This window comes from Canis lupus, chromosome 31 (genome assembly GCF_048164855.1).
Source record: "Canis lupus baileyi chromosome 31, mCanLup2.hap1, whole genome shotgun sequence".
Taxonomy (NCBI): Eukaryota; Metazoa; Chordata; class Mammalia; order Carnivora; family Canidae; genus Canis; species Canis lupus.
Window position 1 is genome coordinate 25,964,849 of NC_132868.1, and position 20,607 is coordinate 25,985,455.

At 39.0% G+C, this 20,607-nt stretch overlaps 1 long non-coding RNA gene across 1 annotated transcript; it reads right to left on the bottom strand.

The window, feature by feature from the left end:
* Positions 1-1,369: 1,369 nt before the first annotated feature.
* On the bottom strand, positions 1,370-14,445 carry LOC140622208 (uncharacterized). Its single transcript, XR_012021949.1, has 4 exons — positions 14,307-14,445; positions 13,623-13,752; positions 2,266-2,399; positions 1,370-1,515 (listed from the first exon to the last, which is right to left on the bottom strand). It is a non-coding gene; the product is annotated as an uncharacterized lncRNA (long non-coding RNA).
* Between the last annotated feature and the right edge of the window lie 6,162 nt (positions 14,446-20,607).

A 20,607-nucleotide genomic window follows, 5' to 3' on the forward strand; every position in this document is an offset into this window, starting at 1 on the left:
GCAGGTTCCAGGTTAGCCATAAAAGAGATCTCGGAGATCATCAGTTTCAAGCCTCTTGTTTTCTAAATGAGGAAATAAGTCTAGAGAGGAGAAGTGACATGCTCAAGGTCACACTGGAAATTAATATGAAAGATGAAACTAAAGTCATGACTCCCAACTCTCAGCCCCAAGAGCTGTGCTATCAAGTAACCATCCAAACAGGGCCTGTGTGGCACTTAAAGTCTCTTTTTAATGATGTTTTATATATTGACCCAGAACATGGTAAGGGAAGCTATTCACATCATCCACACTTAAATGAAAAAAAAAAAGGAAAAGAAAAAGAAAAAGGAGGCACATAGATCAAGTGATTGGGCCAAGTTCCAACAAAAAGAGATGAATAAGAAGGAAACAGCAGAAAGTCGGCCTTTCCCTGGAGGTCAACCTGCTAGATGAGACAGCATTGCCAAATTCCTGAAACGACTGCATTCTATTGCCGTTTCAAATCACCACGGCTCTCCTCCTCAGAAGCCTATGCAATACACATCCAGATATTTTGACCTAAAAACTCCATTTGAAGAATTCCATGACCCTACTTGCAGGAATTGGAGTCAGGCAGAGGTAGGAGTGGCAGTTCCGCACAACTGACTCTCTTTCTCAGCCACACCTGTTCTGAGGGCTTCAGCATTGGCTCATTTCCTGGCAACGTTGGGTGAAAAACCACTTCTGCTTAAGCTCGCTTACTTTCCCCTGCCATCCCATACCTAATTTCAGTCCTTGGGACAAAATATTCACTTTAGTCCAGACTTTAATTTTCTCGCCTAAAATCTTTGGAATAATATCTATGTTTCAAGAATTCACACTTATTAGATTTTAGAAAATGAGTGGTTCAGTACCTTTTGTAATATATTACAAATCCTCCAGCAGGATTTGGGGCAGGATCCCATAATAAAATGCTTTAGTAGTTTTTCAGCAAAACATATGAATATTCTCAGTAAGTGGGATAAGTAGAGGCTATAGACAGCCTCACATCGGGGCGAGTTGTTTTCTCACCGAGTGAGTTTGCTGCACATGTATAGAGGAACAATGAGATTTCAGAGCTTTTTTGATTTCAGACTTGCAAATACAGGTTTGTGGATCTGTACCACTTCTCAGTTTGTACAACTACTCAGCTCAACTAATATTGATGTTTTCCTTTATCTCTCTAAGAGATTCATCAATGTTAGTTGATTTTTCCTATAGATTTTCTCTGTCTTCACAAGGAAAAGCCACAGAAAATAAAAGAGAGATAAGGTGCCATGGCTGAGAGATATTTTTGCTTCCATTTTCCTTTCAAAAGCAGCATCTTCGTTACTGGCAGTGAAAAGAACAAGTACCTGCGTCCATCTGGTTCATCAGTGTGACCATGGGGACTTGCAGAAAGGCAAAGGATGAGGGCTCGTCTGAGGATGATTGTTGCTATGGACTGAATTGTGTCCCTCCAAAACTCATATGTTAAAGCCCTAGCCCCCAGTGAGACGGCACTTGGAGATAAAGTCTCTAAAAGAGGTAATTAAGGTTAGATGGGCTTAGAAGGGTGAGGTCCAAATCCAATGGGATTAGTGTCCTTATAAGAAGCGATATAAGAAGCTACACAGAGTGCTTTCCTCTCCCTCCCCAACTCCCTTCTGGCTTTCTCTCTCTCCACCATGTGAAGACACGGAAAGAAGGCAGCTGTCTGCCTGCAAGCCAGGAAGAAAACTCTCACCAGGAACTGGATTGACTACCACCTTGATCTTGGACTTCTAGCCTCCAGAACTATGAGGGATAAGTTTCTCAGCCACTCCATCTCGGGTACTCTGATGGCAGCCTGGGCTGACTAAGACAATTGTTGTTACACTTCCGCTGCTCCTACTGGCTGCCTTCTCATGCCTTATGCACAGTCATGAGTTTTACTTAAAGTAATTTTGTTTGGGGGTACCCAGTGTGATACCCTTCTAGTTGTAGAGCATTTATTGCCCACTAAGCTCAGTGTTGAGAGACCCAAATTCTAGACATGACTCTGCCACCAACTAGATGCATGAACCTAGATAGGTCCCTTCCTTTCTCGGGGCTCATAGAGTTAGGTACTAGGTAATCTCTACATTTTCTTCCAGCTATGACAGTCTAAGATAGGGAGATTTTAACCACACCCAGTTTCTATTTCCCAGCAATGCTTTTTGGCAAAGCCAGGAAACAACTCAAGAATCATTAAGCCATCCCTCAGCCCCACTCCGCCCCCAAGACCATTTTTATTGTTCTCACACTTACCTCTAGGGTGTTAGTAAGATCGATGGAACTGTTTGTGTTTCTCGGATGGAAAAGCTTCTCACAAGTGTCCTTACAGCTTGATTGTGGTTAGAACTTCTCTATGAATTGCTGATGACCTGCACTTCTGAAAGATGCTGAGGTAAAATGTAAATTATGGCAGGGTCAGTTTGGGGGTAGGAAGTGATCCTTCCCAAGATGCCCATCTGGCATTAGCCCATGAGATCCGGAGGCAAAGATCAGGGCAATATCCTCGACATCTGTGAGCTATGTTGCCAGCATAGGCCAGGTCAAGGAAAGAGAAACAGAGACGTGGAAATGAATTCTTTCATCAAAAGAGCTTTTGTTTCTGCTTTTGCTTTTCCCCATGCTTTTGGCTAGAGATGCCTGATGCTGTGATTGTCCTTGGGAATCAGACAGAGGAGTGACTCCACTTCCTCTGCCCACCCTCCACTTCTTATTCCATTCCTACATAACATCTGTGCTCTGGTCTTCAGTTCTTTCCCATTCTTCTACCAAACCCTTTAAAAACCCAAGTCTGACTGCACTACCTTCTCTTCGTCCTAGCGCATCAACGGGATAGTAACCCCATAAGGGGAAATGTTTAACTTTACCATCTAATCAGTACTCAAACTGCAATATGACTGACATTTCATAACTGACATCACCTACACCAGCTCTAAGTTATATTGCCATGTCTGCAAAACATGTATAAAAGTATTTCTCCCAGACATTTCCAATTCTGGCTGTGAACCAGAATCAATTGAACATCTCATTAAACAGATGGATTTTTAGGCCAAATTGCAGACATCCTGAACCAGATACCTGCAGGAATGGTGCCCTGGAATCTGCTTCTTGGGTACCTAGCCCAATCTTAGCCATTTGGGAAATACTAACGTTGATTTCTTACTCACAGAAGCAGAGGCCTCATGGCTTCAGTTCTGATGCTGGTATGAATTCTAAATCTTTGCTGCATGTAACAAAAATAAAATTCTCACTAGTTTAACTTAAAGTGGAGATTTATTGGAAGGATACTGGAATGGGTGACAAAACACCCAGGAAGAATGCAGTTGGGCTTGAGAATAACCAGAAAGTCACCTCTAGGACTCTCTCTGTCTCACATTTGACTGGCTTCTAAATAACTACATGGTTTTTCTGTCTCACCTCAGACAGGCTTTTTTCTCTCCCCATGGCAGAATGTGACTGCTATCATTTCCCAAGTGCTACACGTTTTAATACCTAGATAGCTTTCTCTTCTGTAAGTTCAAATTCTCAGGGAGAAGATTGAAATTGGCTTGGGAGGCATCAGGTGTTCACTCTTCCCAAAATAAACATACACACAAATATTCTCTCTCTCTCTCTCTCTCTCTTTCATGAATGATGGCACAGTCTATCAAAGTATTTCTGAATCTCCTGTTTTATTATCAGGTGATTCCTTTTGCTAGTTCCCGGGGCTGAAGTAAGGTGACATGGAAGCTCTCTCAGTCACTTGAGGGTTAGAGGTTGGTCGGTTGTGGCAGTTATCAGAAAACTCTGGGAGATTCCTATAAAGGAGAGCTGGAGGGACATGTGGGTGGCTCAATCAGTTAACCGTCTGACCCTTGATTTTGGCTCAGGGTCAAATCATCTCAGGCTCATGATCTCAGACTCATGAGATGGAACTCTGACTTAGGCTTCACACTCAGCAAGGAGTCTACTTGAGATTCTCTCTCCATCTCCCTCTGCCCCCACCTCAGCCCCCATGCTCATGTGTGCACGTTCTCTCTCTCTCTCTCTCTCTCTCTCATAAATAAATAAATAAATAAATAAATAAATAAATAAATCTTTAAAAGAAAATGAAGAATTGCTGGAGGAAGAAGTGCTAGGTGAGCAAAACAATGGGTGCTCACCATATATATCTCTCTTGGTGCCCATTATGGGGCTTTGTTCCTAACAAACACTCATTAAATAGAGCACTGAGCCATACGTAGTCAGATGGTCTGATTTCAAGTGCCAGTACCAACACCAACTAGCTTTGTAAACATCAAATCTCTAAATCAATGTCTTCCTCTAAAGAGTGGAAATAATAATACGGTTATTTAGCGGACAGGCAAAATTTAAAACTATACACACACATATACACTTTTATTTACATATAAAAATATTGCAAACCGCAAACAGGTCTATAAATATTAAGTGCTATTTTCAATGATCTAAGCTATATGTTTGGATTGAATGCTTCCCATTCATTGTTAAAGACTCATGTGCTTGATTTAATAAGGTTATTTATTTATGAGAATACAAACAGAAACCTGGTATCCACTTTGCTGGAAGATTTTCCCTTTTATCAAGGTTATCTACCAGTTTAAATATCATATATCAATAGAGTCTACTCTATTGAACACTCCTGATGTGGGAAACAAAAGCAGAAGCAAATGTGGATAAAATGAAATGTCCGTATAACCTGCAGTCCATTGATAAATACTTGACGGAATATAATGTTCCTCCAGGAAGCTCCCCACTTGTCTTAATATTAATGCCTTGCTAGAAAGAAAAACTACATTGGTTTGACAATAGCAAGGTCTCTGGTATCCTGTGTCTTCTTTAGCATATGAAGATCCTTCTGGAACTTTCCTTATCTTTACTTCCTCCAATCCTAAAGTATATAATCATTTACTTCCAATAATCCCAGGGCAGCAGGGGCAGCAGGGTCAGCCTCTTTCTGCCCACGGATCCTCACCCTGTGCTTTCATAAAACCACCATTTTTGATGTCTCAAAAGTCTTTCTCGGCCATCAGCTCCAGACCCCAGCCAAACCTCAACTATATCCAAAATTGCATCATTACTACACACCAACCACCATGCTAAGTCCTGTACACACACTCTCTCATTGAATACAAGCAACAATCCTTTGAATAAAGTACAAATAGTATCTCCATGTTACAAAGAAGGAAGTTGAGTCTCAGAAAAATTGGGTAATTCACCCAAGGACACACAGATAAGTACTAGAACTTAGATTTGAACCCAAGTCCTCAATAAAATGAGTGTGGTTGAACTTATCTTTCTAAAAATGTCATGGAAATGTCTACATTACTCAGAAACACATTATTGTTAATTGTCTCCCTATAACTTGCTCTAAGATATGACTAATTCAATACTATCATTATAGCTAAGCCCTTTAAAATATAACACATTTCATCCTCAAGCTGAAGCTGTTAAGTGTTCTTCATTGAATTATTTCCTGAACCTGATCCTGATGTATTTTTAATTGAAAAACATTCTGCTTAGGCTAAATGCATAAGCTAAATAGCAAAACCTGTTTGTAAGCCAGATGTAAGCAGCGAGATAACTCCTAAGAAACCTATAAAGATGCAACTTGTAAATTACCACCAAATAAATCAGTTAAATTTTTATCTTAATTTGTGTCACTTCTGGGTTTTTTGTCCTTCTGGCCTAGCTCTTTTCCTCTTCTCACAATCTTTTCTTTCTCTTTTATATAAGTAGAATTTCAATCCAGATTTTCAAACAAAATCAAACTCTTCTGACATTATATAAACATTGCATAATGATTTCATGCAGAATAAAATCATTGAATCATAGACTTTTGGAGCCAAAGTGAATCTTAGTGATTATCTGATATAACCCCTTCAGCCTTTAGAGGAAAAACTGAGACCCAGAAAGATCACACATCAAATCAATATCCTTCTTTTCACAGAGAATTTCATTGGAAACTCTGACCTAGAAATCAAGAAACCATAGTCACATTGCTTATTACTACAAACCAATGCCCCATTCTTGCCTCAGTTTATCCATGTGAATGCAATGAAAAGAGTGGATTAGGCGATCTCTAAGAAAGCTCTCACCTCTAATGTAACTTTTCTTAATTTTTCTCACTCCTAAAAAGATAATGGAACTATGTCACGCAAAGATTCACATCCATATCTGTATTTCTTCTTACACTTCAGTATGATATGAATATTGGACAGTGGATAAGCCCTATTCCTACTTAACTCAATATTCAAAATTATGAAGTAGGGAGCTATTGGTAGACTAGTTTCCACAGTCTTCAAATTCAGTCTCAAGCCCATTCTGCAGCGACCACGGATATTACATGATATCACTTTCTAGTAACACAGCATTTCATCTAGTTCCATTAGACACTGTTGATAATCAGACACAAGGTAATAAAAGGAAGCTGCATTAGATTTTTTGTTTGTATAAGTGACAAAATCCCAGCAGACTTAATCAAAATGAGAATATATTGGAAGAATACCCAAGTATCTTAGAAAATAATTGAATAGCAAAGCCATGATTGGCTTCAGGAATAGCTGCACTGTTACCAGGGCCTTGAGGGTCTTTAGGATATCCTCCACCTCTCTTTACTGATTCCCTCTAGAAATGACCTCCTTCTCTTACAGTAGACTACCTTTCTCTATACTTTGGAAAACAGAGATGACACCAATGACATTCTACATGAAACTTTTCAGCCCACAGAGAGACCATGACCCTATTCTTAAACCAAAGATCAAAAATCTTAGAGAGAAGTGACTCTGATCTGGCTCATATTTTGTATGCTCACTTGTGAACCAAACAGTTGGGCTCAATGGTCAGCTATGAGGCATCAATATAATTATTCTCTTAATAGATGAGTTGATGTGAAAAAGGGCACTTACAGAAAAGACATCCTCAGCAGACTATCTCTAGGTTTCTACTCCACTAATAAAGTTCTGGATTCCCTGGGTAGGGGTTGGTTTTTGAAATCAAGGGGAAGATTATTTTCTAGGGTGTCTAGAATAGTTTAAAGATAACAATGAGCTTAGGATAATGCTGGAATGGGAAATTATTGGTCCTACTGGGAGCTCAACTGCAAACACCTTTCCACTCATATTTTATATGCCAATATGCTATGGAGATTGCAGCCAATTTAACCTGTTCTAAACAAAAAATATTAATTCAGGGTATTGGAAGCTCTGTTTTACATGGCAATATATTTTTAATTTGTAACAATTGACAATGGTGGAAAAATAAAATTTGTTTCACATAAATTCATCTTTGACACCTTCAGTTTCAAGTGAAGTGGCAAATATTTGTCTTTATTCTTTTAAATATGATGACTACATATGTGATAACTATATAATTCATACATTCCCTCACAGTTTACCTAAGCTTACTTTCTCCAACTTCTTTCCCCCCACTCAGTTGGGGGCAAGTAGCCCATAACAACAGGAGGGCATGTGCTCTTACTGGTACCATGCTGGTACCAGGGCATCCATACTTTCCAGTAAAACTTTTTTTTTTTTTAAGATTTTATTTATTCATGAGAGACAGAGAGAGAGAGGCAGAGGGAGAAGCAGGCTCCATGCAGGGAGCCCGACCTGGGACTCAATCTGGGGTCTCAGGATCACACCCTGGGCCGAAGGCTGCGCTAAATGGCTGGGTCACCGGGGCTGCCCACTTTCCAGTAAAACTTAAACTTATTCCTGAGTTTATAGGTTGGAGTATTTACCAACTAGCAGCTGGGGTAGTGTAAAGAGGAGATGAGAATACTAACACTATTTCCCTTGTGTCATGAGTCACAGCAGTATTGCTCTCTTGGGAGTTGAGTGATAGGGAAGAAAGTTCATATCATGAATATTTACCAGTTGTTTTGAATTATAATAAGCCAAACAAGAAATTAGTTTCACTTTTCTGGAAATGCAATAAATTAATTAAAGACATTCTGGATGTGAAACTATTTTTTTTTTTTTAATGATAGTCACAGAGAGAGAGAGAGAGAGGCAGAGACATAGGCAGAGGGAGAAGCAGGCTCCATGCAGGGAGCCTGAGTGGGACTTGATCCCAGGTCTCCAGGATCACCACCCAGGCTGCAGGCGGCGTTAAACCGCTGCACCACTGGGGCTGCCCACATATCTGTATTTTAAAGCAAAATCAAAAACCCCAGAAGATAGCATACAAAAAAATTAGATGGCCTTGGCTTCGGCACATTTTTATGTATGACAGCAATAGCACAATCCATATCAGAAAGAATTGAGAAGCTAGACTTCATTCAAATGAAAAATTTCTGCTCTGTGAAAGATACTGTCAAGAGAATGAGAAGACAAGTCACACACTGGGAACAAATATTTGCAAAGGACACATCTGATAAGACTGTTATTCAAAATATACAAAGAACTCTTAAAACTCAACAAAAAGAAAACAAAGAAACCAATTTAAAAATGGGCCAAAGACCTTAACAGACACTGCACCAGAGAAGATGTACAGGTGGCAAATAAGCACACAAAAAGATGATTGACATCATACGTCATCAAATGTGAGACTTTTCCTATATTAAAAAAAAAGAGGATTAAGTTGTTCAATTTTCAACAATAGATTGAGATTAGAATTCTTAGTAACAATGTAACAAATTAATATCCAACCTCACATTTTAAGTTAATCTGTTAGATTAATGTTTATCTTACTTTTAAAATGACTATTTACTAGGTAAAACACCTAAAATATACTTTCATTCTAAGAAAATATATACAGTTTTGGTACTGGCTGAGTTAACTAAGGAAAATTGGTCAAATTAATTTTTGAAATTACCAGGTTATCACAGTTTTTGAGGATGCATTATAAACAGCTTGATTTAAAATAGTTTTCTGCAACAATACTTTTCTCAAATGCATTTAATTATAATAAATAGATTCTCAACTGGCTTTGGAACCTTTAAAATGAAATATATTGGAGGATCCCTGGATGGCTCAGCGGTTTGGCGCCTGCCTTCGGCCCAGGGCGTGGTCCTGGAGACCCGGGATCCAGTCCCACATCGGGGTCCCTGCATGGAGCCTGATTCTCCCTCTGCCTGTGTCTCTGCCTCTCTCTCTCTGTCTCTCCTGAATAAATAAATAAAATATTATAAATTAATTAATTAATTAATTAATTAATAAAAAATATATTAATATTGTAGGAGACTTTATCTCTCCCTCTTAGTAAATGAGATACAGACTCCATTTTTTTTAAATGACAGGACACAGGTAAATACAGATTTATTTAAATGGTGTGGTAAATGATATATAAACATTTACCAACCTTCTCCTCTATTTATTTACTTTATTTTTTAAAAGACTTTATTTATTCATGATAGACACAGAGAAAGAGGCAGAGACATAGGCAGAGGGAGAAGCAGGCTCCTCGTGGGGAGCCTGATGCAGGACTTGATCCCAGGACCCCAGGATCATGACCTGAGCTGAAGGCAGACGCTCAACCACTAACCCACCCAGGCATCCCCCTTCTCTATTTAAACATAACTGCTCCATCTTCTATTCTCATAAGCACTTGTGTCAACAATTTATCAGATCCTTAAGTTTCCTGCTTTAAAAAAAAAACTTGTAGACTCAGCCTTCAATTTTCTTTTTAATCAGGGATAATTCCAAGATATTTTAAGATTTAAAACAATTTATTCCTGCAGAAATATAGAATTTCACCAGAACTATAGAATTACAGAAAGTTTAGAGACCATCTAGCCCAAATCCCTCAATCTTACAAATAGGGAAAACACTACTGCAAAATGGAAGCAAGTCTTCCCAATATATCAGAAAATTAGCACCAACGTTAGACTTGAGAATCCAGGGCTCCCTTGATTTCCAGTCCTCTGACTCCTAACCTTCCAGACTTCTTTTAAAGTCCTGATGCATTAGACAAAATGGAGCTGAGTGGGATAAGCACCTATTGTTTTCATCAGAATATGCTAAAATCATTGGTTGCTAGATTTTTTGAAGATACAAGCACTGTCCTCAAAGGATAATCTGATGGAAAAACTCAGACACACGTGAAAGATAAGATATCATGCAGTTTATTCCTAGTTATTTAGAGTAACAGAAGGAAACAATGATGCATCCATCTAAAATAAGTATAATCCTAGGAAATAGACCTATATATGAGCCCCTGCCAATTTCTATTCCTCTTTTTAAAAAATTTTTTAAGTAGGCTCAATGCTCAGCATGGAGCCCAACATGGGGCTCAAACTCATAATGACCCTGAGATCAAGACCTGAGTTGAAATCAAGAGTTAGAGGCTTAAACTGACTAAGCCACCAGGTGCCCCTCTATCCCTCTTTTAACACATAACACATGTAGATAAAGGACAGATACATTAGACACAATTTAGAAGAAGGGAAAAGACAGGAGCCAGTGGTTCTGAGAATAACCTAAAAAAGACAAAGCTGTGTCACAGGCTATTTGGAAAACATTGTTACAGTCCTACCATGAGGGACACCAAGAAAGAAAAAGGGGGGAGGAGAAGGAGAGAAAGAGAGAGGGAGGGAGGACGGGAGAGAGAAAGAAAGACGGGGAGAAAGACAGAGGGGGAGGGAAGCACACATTAGCCTACTCGATTTCTTTTTTTGTATTTATTTAAATTCAATTTGCCAACATACAGTATAACACCAGTGCTCATCACATCACATGCCCTCCTTAATGCCCGTCACCCAGTTACCCCATTAGGTTACTCAATTTCAACAACAGGTTGAGATGGTGATAAGATTTGGGACATATGGAAAAAACAATGTGACAGCATGATACCCTTAGCGTGTCTCAGATATGCAGTTTGGCCCACATTTATAAAAATCATTTAAAAATTCTTTCCTAGGTGCAGCAAGAGACAAGAATTTTACTATCCTTACTTCTCAGGCCTTGATCTCATGTCCTTCCACAGAAAGTGACAATAAGTAAGATTCCATATTTCAGATCCTGTCAGCCCTCTGAGTTCATAAACAGTGGCTGGGTTTGTACAGATCTGAAGTTAGCTGACTTATATTCACGAAGGGCAAAGGAGTGGTCCTGTATTTCCATCAAGAATTGTATCAGGCAAGAATGATGTGTCGGTCTCAGCAAAGATATTATTTTAAATGTTGGGAAAGAAACAGAAAAGAAAAGGAAAACCCGTATGCAGATAAATCTGGGTGATTAAGCTTTTTATCTTCAGATAACATCAAGCTCTTTACAATGAAGGGGGATTATAACTCTTGTTTGTCTTCATCATTTAGCCTATTTTAACACTAACTTCAGTAGTCCTACTGTGTCTCAACAATAATTATTACTACAATTGAGGATAACTGGTATGGAAGCCAATGCAAAAAGGAAGTCCAACTGGTTGCTTAACTCTTATTGGATGATAAATTCATATCAAATCATACCAGGAAATCTGGATAATCTAATAAACAATATCTTAAATACTGACAATGAAGCAATTTCCTGATCTTCAACACAAGCCAAGTATAAAAACTTAAATCATAAGACCTAAAGGCAGTTCTCAAGGAGGCCATAAAAAAAAAGAGTCAAAATGAGTGTCTCAAAGTCTCAGAAACTCAGAGCATGTTTTCTTCCTATTGTATGTGTGTTGGGGGGGGGGGGGGCAGGGGGTAGGGGGCTGTGTACATCTTGATGCTCATGGCAAGTGATAATATTTATATGGCACCTTACAGAACACTGGAAATTATTTGAGAGATTCTCTAGAAGGTTTGGTAAAAAAAAATTGTTAGATTTTCTTTTTAATATATAAGATAAATAAAATAATAATTAGGAAAACATTAAATATTATATTTGATAAATTTATATAATCTTTTCAGAAATTTGAGGAGAAGGTTGAAATTCTGTCAATGAACATCAAATTTTGAATTCAGGCTTTATGCTTGAAATGGCCATCAGCTGATTCCTGACAAGACTTCCTAATGATGAGCTCTTCAAATTCTTGGTAATCATCATTGATGAGAAACCATTCACAGAAGCAGAAGATAAAAAGCTGAAAGACACTGGTGTTTTAAATAACCACCTAAATATTTTAAACAGTTGAAATTACATTTAAAGAATCTGATGAATTTTCCTTAACTTGCATTAACAAATAGTGAATTTCCTTGTGATTTGTGAGGTTTAAATGCAATAACATTTTTTCCGTATCAAGTATTTCTTTTATTTTTTTAAAGAGTTTACTTGTTTGAGAGAGAGAGCACAAGCAGGGAAAACAGCAGTGGAAGAGGGAGAAGCAGTCTCCCCAATGAGGGGCTCGATCCCAGGACCCTGAGATCAGGACCTGAGCTGAAGACAGAAGCTAAATCAACTGAACCACCCCGACAGCCCCGTATCAAGTATTTCAAAACAAGGATAAGACTTTAACTCACAGTCAGTATCTGCATGGTTAGGACAGTCATGCTGGAGCTAGCTCCGACTCCAGAAAGTTGGCACCTGAGATAGAAATCTAGGTGGAGAAGCACCTCCTCGAGGTGGACACTCTAGACTTCTTGTCAGAGCTGAGAATGCTGGCTTTCACTTTTTGAGTTTACAGGCACCATGGGGCATATCTTCAAATTCCTCTCGAATCATGCTGACCTCCAAGGAGCCTCAGATGATACTGCTTATGTCCTGAGCAACTGGCTTAGGAGCCTCCCTTGCAGCAGAACCTGGTCAGTTGTAAGCTGAACCTGCATTAAATTGTGCACAGTACCCTGGTTGGGAAGCTCTGCTCCAGAGAACCATTAGCATGTCTCTATGCCTTTCTTTTACCACTATCAACGTTCTCAATTTTTTCAAGTCAAGAGCTAGAGAGCACAAATTCAGGGTTAGGAACTCTGACAAATGTCTTTGTTTTCATACAGTCCAACTTACTGATGGATGAGTTCATTCATCTATTTATTTGACAACTGTTGATCATTTGCTTGTTCTTTGCCAGACACTAATGTTAGTCTAACTACTGTTGCATAAGGAAATCGAGGAGAGGTTTAGCAATCTTTCACTTAAGCCCTGGGAGTCTAGAATCTTAACTCTAGAATAAAGCCATTTACTACCCCGATCCCACATCACATCAAATACCAAACAAGCTAACCAGTGATGATAGGCACTCACTTTTTCATAAAATGTGTGTCACCTCTCCACTAGCTGAATTGTAAGATCTATGTTTTTCTCAATATTTGCCTGATATAGGGGATCCCTGGGTGGCTCAGCGGTTTAGCGCCTGCCTTTGGCCCAGGGCGCGATCCCGGAGTCCCGGGATCAAGTCCCACATCAGGCTTCCTGCATGGAGCCTGCTTCTCCCTCTGCCTGTGTCTCTGCCTCTTTCTCCCTCTATGTCTATCATGAATAAATAAATAAAATCTTAAAAATAAATAAATAAATAATAAATAAATAAATAAATAAAATCTTAAAAAAAATATTTGCCTGATATATTGACATTAAGTGAGGGGGAAGGACCCAAGCATCAAGAGATCTAAAAATCCCAGACACGTTAATAATTAAGTCCTAGAATTTCAAGATGCCTAGAGCTGCAAGGGCAACAGGGAACAAAGGTTGTACAGTTGATGTATTTTATCTCCCCTGGGGAAGCCCCTCCTGCCCCTCTCCCCATGCCCTTACCTTGTAATGTTGTAGCAAAGTGAGGGAGGGCTCTTATTGCTTGTTTCCCTTGGGGCTTTCTGGCTTCAACCAGTTAATAAAATCTCCCAATTTTCTCCAAACCAAGTTAGTCTTCATTCTCTTAAGAACCCTAAAGAGCTGTGAAAACCAGTAATATTGACAAAGGGGATTCATGGTTCCTCTCTCCAGAGTATAGTATGCTTTAGAGAAGAGGTGCACAGAGGGCAAAGTTAACTGCCTCATCTTCCCTACTTCCTCACGTGGACATCATATTACAGTCCAACCAAACAGCTCCCCATTGCCCACATGTGCATTATGCCCTTTCCGCTCTCCCCATTCTTTCTCTTACTACTCATTTTTTCTCCAAGGCCTGGTATCCATGTCCCTGCAAATGTAGCCCTCCTCACCACCACCTCCCTACCCCATAGTCACTGTCCTTGAATTCCTGCCGCACTTTGTGCATTTCTTCGAGGCGCCTAACACATCATACTTAATTACTTATTTATATGTTGCAATACCACATTTACTAGAAAAGTCCTTAATACATACCTCAAGGGCCTGTCTCAGATCAGGTACTCAGGCAACCCTAGATAAAAAATTAAACACTCCTTTCTCTATTTATTTCCTCGCCACAAACCCAGCTCTCATTTCTATCTCAATTACAGTTCTCCCTCCAGAGCATACCTGCATATGTTTCCTGGATTCTGACATCCTGATACTTTCCTACTCCTGTCTTCTGGTCTTTCTCTCAGGCTGGGCTTCCCAGCAATCCCAGGACTCCTTCAGAACTGCCAAGTAGATGGCAGGTGCTACTCTGCTGCCCCCTAGGGGACCCCGGCCAACACAGGCTCTGCTTCGGTGACGTAAGAACTTCTATCAAGGGAAGCAAGCATCCAAGCAATGGATGGAGCTATGAGAATAGAATACCTGTCGCTGTGAACACTGCAAGCCATAGACACAATAGGAAGTTAAGCCTCACGGTTGAAACTGTTTTCCATAATGGAGCCCATCTCTAAGTATCTCAGATTCCATAGACAAAGTAGTAATAATTTGGTGTCAGTTGGGCTTCCTCACACTCTGGACATTTAGTTTTAGTTAATCTTCAATGCTTTCAAACAATTTTTCCAAAATGCTGAAGCCCAGAAGTATAAATGATAAAATACTAGATGAGTCTTTCAGCCTTCCTAAGACTTTTAGTTTCTTCTTCCATTTCTGTTGGCCAAAAAATAAATAAATAAATAAAAAGCACGATGAACTTCTAGAGAAAGAATCTTATTGTTGGGGATCCTTTCTAATGACATTCTCCACCTGACAATGCCTATAAAGTACTCTGAAAGTCTCTAATGAAAGTAACCACTGTACAGAAATGCAAAATACTTTCTATATTACTGTGATGAGACCTGGGGGCTTTAAATAAATGCATTCCAGTAGCTGCCACACAAAGAACAGAAACTAAGGAAGTGAATATAAAGTGGAGACATTTATAAGTCACCAGAGACTCACAATAAAGCCTGCAGAGAAATAAATTGAATAGATTTTTTATAAAGTTTAAAGTTCCAGACCTCAAAGAAATTTTTTTCTCCTAAATTTGAAGCTTCCTAAGTTTTGAATTAGTGTAGGTGGCAGTCACTGAAGAAATCATATATACAGGAAAAATATATTCTGAAATCATTGGTCAAATCCAAGATCATGGTTTTTTTCTACCAAAATGATATTGTCTTGAATCTTTAGTTGTAATAACCCAATTCTTGTCCCCAAAGGACATGACCTGTTAATAAAACTATTAGTCACTGAAGTGACACAAGGCAATAACTGAAAGAAGCATACATAGGAACAAAGTAAGACCCTACATCCCTTACATACTTCCCTCATAGAAGCACTTGTCACTGCTGGGTGAAGAAAATCTAATATGTTTAAAAATGAACAGATCTTGGCAGGCCTCATCAATACAAAGATACCAAAAAAGTAAAACAGAAAGTGTGAATCAAAATATGTAAGTAATGAAAATTGCCCAACAAAACAATAATCACCAAGTAAACTGTACCAAAATGCTCCGATATGAATTCAAAATCATTACACGAGAATTTGCTGATATAAAAAGCATTTCAATTCAGAAATGTAAAAACCCAGAACAGAAGTAAACAAAGAAACAAGAAGGTTGTAAAACAAAAGTTCACTGAGACTGGGAAAGATTACAAAACACAGAATCTTCTCAGGTTAACACCACTTATTACAAGGTGCCCAGAGAAATAAATTTCACTGAAAACATAATAAGAAAATAATTACTGGGGGCAACTGGGTAGCTCAGTCAGTTAAGCATCTGCCTTCTGCTCAGGTCATGAACCCAGAATCCTGGCATTGAGCTCCGCATCAGGCTCTCTGCTCCAAGCCTGCTTCTCCCGCTGCCTCTGCCTGCTGCTCTGCCTACTTGTGCTCTCTCTCTCTGTCAAATAAATAAATAAATAAATAGGGATCCCTGGGTGGCGCAGCGGTTTAGCGCCTGCCTTTGGCCCAGGGCGCGATCCTAGAGACCCGGGATCGAATCCCACATCAGGCTCCTGGTGCATGGAGCCTGCTTCTCCCTCTGTCTGTGTCTCTGCCTCTCTCTCTCTCTCTGTGACTATCATAAATAATTAAAAATAAATAAATAAATAAATAAATAAATAAATAAATAAATAAGTAAAGTCTTAAAAAAAGAAAATACAGGACAATTAAATTTAAAAAACAATACCTTTTATTAAAAAAAAATACCCTTTATAAATAGCATCAAAAATGTCTAACATCCAAGAATAAATATAATAAAATATGTGCAAGATCTCTAACTTAAAACTCTAGAATATGCCTGAGACAAATTAAAGAAGACCTCTGAAGCACAGAGCTGTACCATATTTATAGATTGGAAGATGCAATATTTTTTTATTACATCTTCTTCCCAAATTATTAAGTGTTCTTTTCTTCAAATCCATCATCACTCAGTCAATCCCAGCAAGCTGTGTGTGTGTGAAAATTGATAAGAACTCATTCTAAAATTCATATGGAAATATGTAACACCTAGAATAGGTTTTCAAGAAGAACAGATTTAAAGGCCTTGCACCTCCAGATTTCAGGATTTATTTTAAATCCACAATAATTAAGACAGTGTGGCTTTGGGCATAAGGATAGAGAAATCAACCATACAACAGAATTAAGTACTAGAAGTGTGTGTGTGGGGGGGTGTGGGTGTGTAGTCACTTGCTTTTCAACAAAGGTACCTTGCAATTCAAAGGATACAGGATGATCTTTTAATAAATGACACTGGCCCCACTGAATAGTCACAAGGAAAAAGCATGAACTTTAATCTCCTACTTCACATGCAAATTTAATCTGAGATGGATTAAAAACCTAAAACTTAAAAGGTAAAACAATAAAGCATCTAGAAGAAACAAAAGAAACTATCTTCATGACATTTTGGGTAGGTGACGATTTTTTGACAGAACACAAGTAACAATAATTGTAAAAGAAAAGAACTTAAGAAATTGGATTTTGTTACAAATAAGCTTCTGTTCATCAAAGACATTATTAGAACAGTGAAAAGACAAGGTCTAGTCTGCGAAAGATGTTGACATTTATATGATAAAGGACTTGTTTGTGGGATATATAGTGAACACCTACACGTTAATAAGAAAAACCAAAGAACTCAATTTCAAAAATGGATAAATAACTTAAACAGGCAGTTTACCAAAGAAGATACACAAATATCCAATCAACATGAGAAAAATTAATCAATGTCATTAGCTATTAGAAAACATAGATTTAAAATGGCAATGAAACACAAGATACACCCACCAAAATGACAACAAATAAAAAGGCTAGCAATATTATGTGTTGGCATGGATAGGGAAAAAACCTGGAAATTTCATCCATTGTTGGACATATAAATTGGCACACTTTAGATAACCAGAATTATCCACTCTCATGGGGATCGGAAATTCTATTCGTAGTTATACACCCAGAAGGAAAAAATGCATGTGTCCAGTAAAAAGACAGGTACAAAATGCATATAGAAACTTTATTTCTAGGGATCCCTGAGTGGTGCAGCGGTTTGGCGCCTGCCTTTGGCCCAGGGCGTGATCCCGGAGACCCGGGATCGAATCCCACATCGGGCTCCCGGTGCATGGAGCCTGCTTCTCCCTCTCTCTGCCTGTGTCTCTGCCTCTCTCTCTCTCTCTGTAACTATCATAAATAAATAAAAATTTAAAAAATAAAATAAAAAAATAGAAACTTTATTTCTATAAAATTTGGAAACAACCCTAATGTTTCCAGATGGATGGTATACATAAACTTGAAAAGAAAATCTATAAACCTTTTAGAAGATAAGATGGGAAAGTGGCTTCAACCATTGGGTCAGGAAGAAATTGCTGAACAGAATGAAAAGATTGATAAATTTTATATTTAGATAAAAATTAAGAACTGCTTATCAAACAATATTTTTATTTTATTTTTTTAATTATTTATTTATTCATGAAAGACACAGAGAAAGAGAGAGAGGCAGAGACACAGGCAGAGGGAGAAGCAGGCCCCTCACAGGAAGCCGGATGTGGGACTCGATCCCTGGACCCAGGAACACGCCCTGAGCCGAAGGGAGGCTCTCAACCGCTGAGCCACCCCGGCGTCCCTCAAACAATATTTTTAAAAGAATGAGAAGGCAAGTCACAGAAAGGAGAGGATATTGGAAACATTTATAACTAACAATTCTACTCCTGGATTTATGTCCAAAAATTTGTGCATGTAAGTACCAGAAGGCATGGATAGGAATGTTCATAACAGTGTTGTTCACAACAACTAAAAACCATAAACAAGTCAAATATCCATCAGCAGCAAATAGTTAAATAAATAGAGGAGTACTTGTGTAATGGGATAGCAGATAGTGTTGGCAATTAGCAAACTACAACTTCCAGAAGGAACACGGATGAATCTCACAAACAGAAAAATGAGTGGAAGAAATAAGACACAAAAGAATGATTCCATTTGTATAGAACTCAAAAACACGGTCAAACTAACTCATTTAAAAGTGCGACAACATGGGATCCCTGGGTGACGCAGCGGTTTAGCGCCTGCCTTTGGCCCAGGGCGCGATCCTGGAGACCCAGGATCGAATCCCACATCGGGCTCCCGGTGCATGGAGCCTGCTTCTCCCTCTGCCTCTGTCTCTCTCTCTCTCTCTCTCATGAATAAATAAAATCTTTAAAAAAAAAGTGCGACAACATATAGAATAGCTATAAAGAAAGCAAAGAAGAACTTATCATAAAATTAATAAAGTTACATTTGTTAGAGCAAAAGGAGATTATTATTGGAAAGAAGCACAAATAAATTTTGAGGGTGTTAGCAATGTTCTATTCCCTGATCTGGGTGGTAAACAGTGTTTCTTCTTATAGAAATTTGTTAAACTTAAGTTGTATATTTATATTTACATTTTATGCATTTTTCTGAATGATATTGCATTTCACAATAAAGACAGTATGAAAATGAAATCTAGGGATCCCTGGGTGGCGCAGCGGTTTAGCGCCTGCCTTTGGCCCAGGGCGCGATCCTGGAAACGCGGGATCGAATCCCACATCGGGCTCCCGGTGCATGGAGCCTGCTTCTCCCTCTGCCTATGTCTCTGCCTCTCTCTCTCTCTGTGACTATCATAAATAAATAAAAATTGAAAAAAAATTTTTTTTAAAAAGAAAATGAAATCTATTTTCGTCTGTCCATAATTACATGCTTACTCTTGAAAGAATTAACTCATTTCAAGACTATATTCCCCAAAGTATGAAATAATCTCAAAGTTCCCCTTTCCTTATGAAATACAAAATACAGCAGAAATTATATATCAATAATAGTTACAGTTTCAAGCATATAAAATTATATCTCTCTATTATTCTCATTTTACAGACTACTTTTATTTTCCTTGGGGGGAAAAATAAAATTAACAAATTGGGATACAACTGGACAAAGCTAGAAGGTTAGCAAGATCTCTCCATGAAGAAGTAATTCCTAAAATCTCCGTTAGGACCCGAATGCTGAGTTAGAAGGCTGGCACAATGCCTCTGTCCAGTTCATCTTTTAAAGATTCTGTTTATTTGAAAAGGGAAGGGGTAGAGGGGGAGGGCAAGAGAGAGAGAAAGAATCTGAAGCAGACGCAGCAACAATTGGGAGCCCAAGGTGGGGCTTGATTCCATGACCGGGAGATCATGACCTGAGCCAAAACCAAGAGTCTGAGGCTTAACCAACTGAGCGAGCCACCCAGGTGCCCCTTTCCAGTTCATCTTTTAAAAGGAAGGCTGAGAGCCACTGCCAGGCATAGATGAAGAACTTCTCAGTTACACAATAACTCCAAAGGAAATTTAGTCACCGTAGATTTCAACCATACAATCAGATCACCACTCTTTGTGGTGGAAACTGGGTAAATTAAAAACTACTTTCTTCACAGACATTTGCAGTGAGGAGCCTGGATCCAGGACTCGGAGGGCGATGAGAGGCAGGAGAAAGAGCAGACCTCTCCAGATCTGCAAGAAACAGATACGAAGTTTGCCTTGGGCCCAGCAAGACCAGCAGATCTCTACACTGCTGCCAGAATCACAGAGGTTTGCTAGAGGCCACGGATACCTTGATTTAGTCACGTAAGCTGTCCTGAAGGTCTCGGCAACACCTCCCTCTCAAGTCTGTGTCCTTCAAACAGCCCCACTGTGGGACTGGGGAGCAGAATGTGCATTCCAAGCACAGGGCAGGGGGCTCGCTTGCAGATCAATTGCCAGTCATGTCCCGTCGATGACCCCCTCCCACATGACTCACTAGCTTATGGCCTAGAAAAGGTCATTCTGTTGAAGTCTTAGTTTTGTCCAGTGTAAAATGAAAGAAGTAATCTTTGCCTTAACCATCCAATAGGATATTCTAAGAACTGAACAAGCAAACACGATGTGAATTCATCTCGTACATAATGAAAGGATAAACATATATGAAG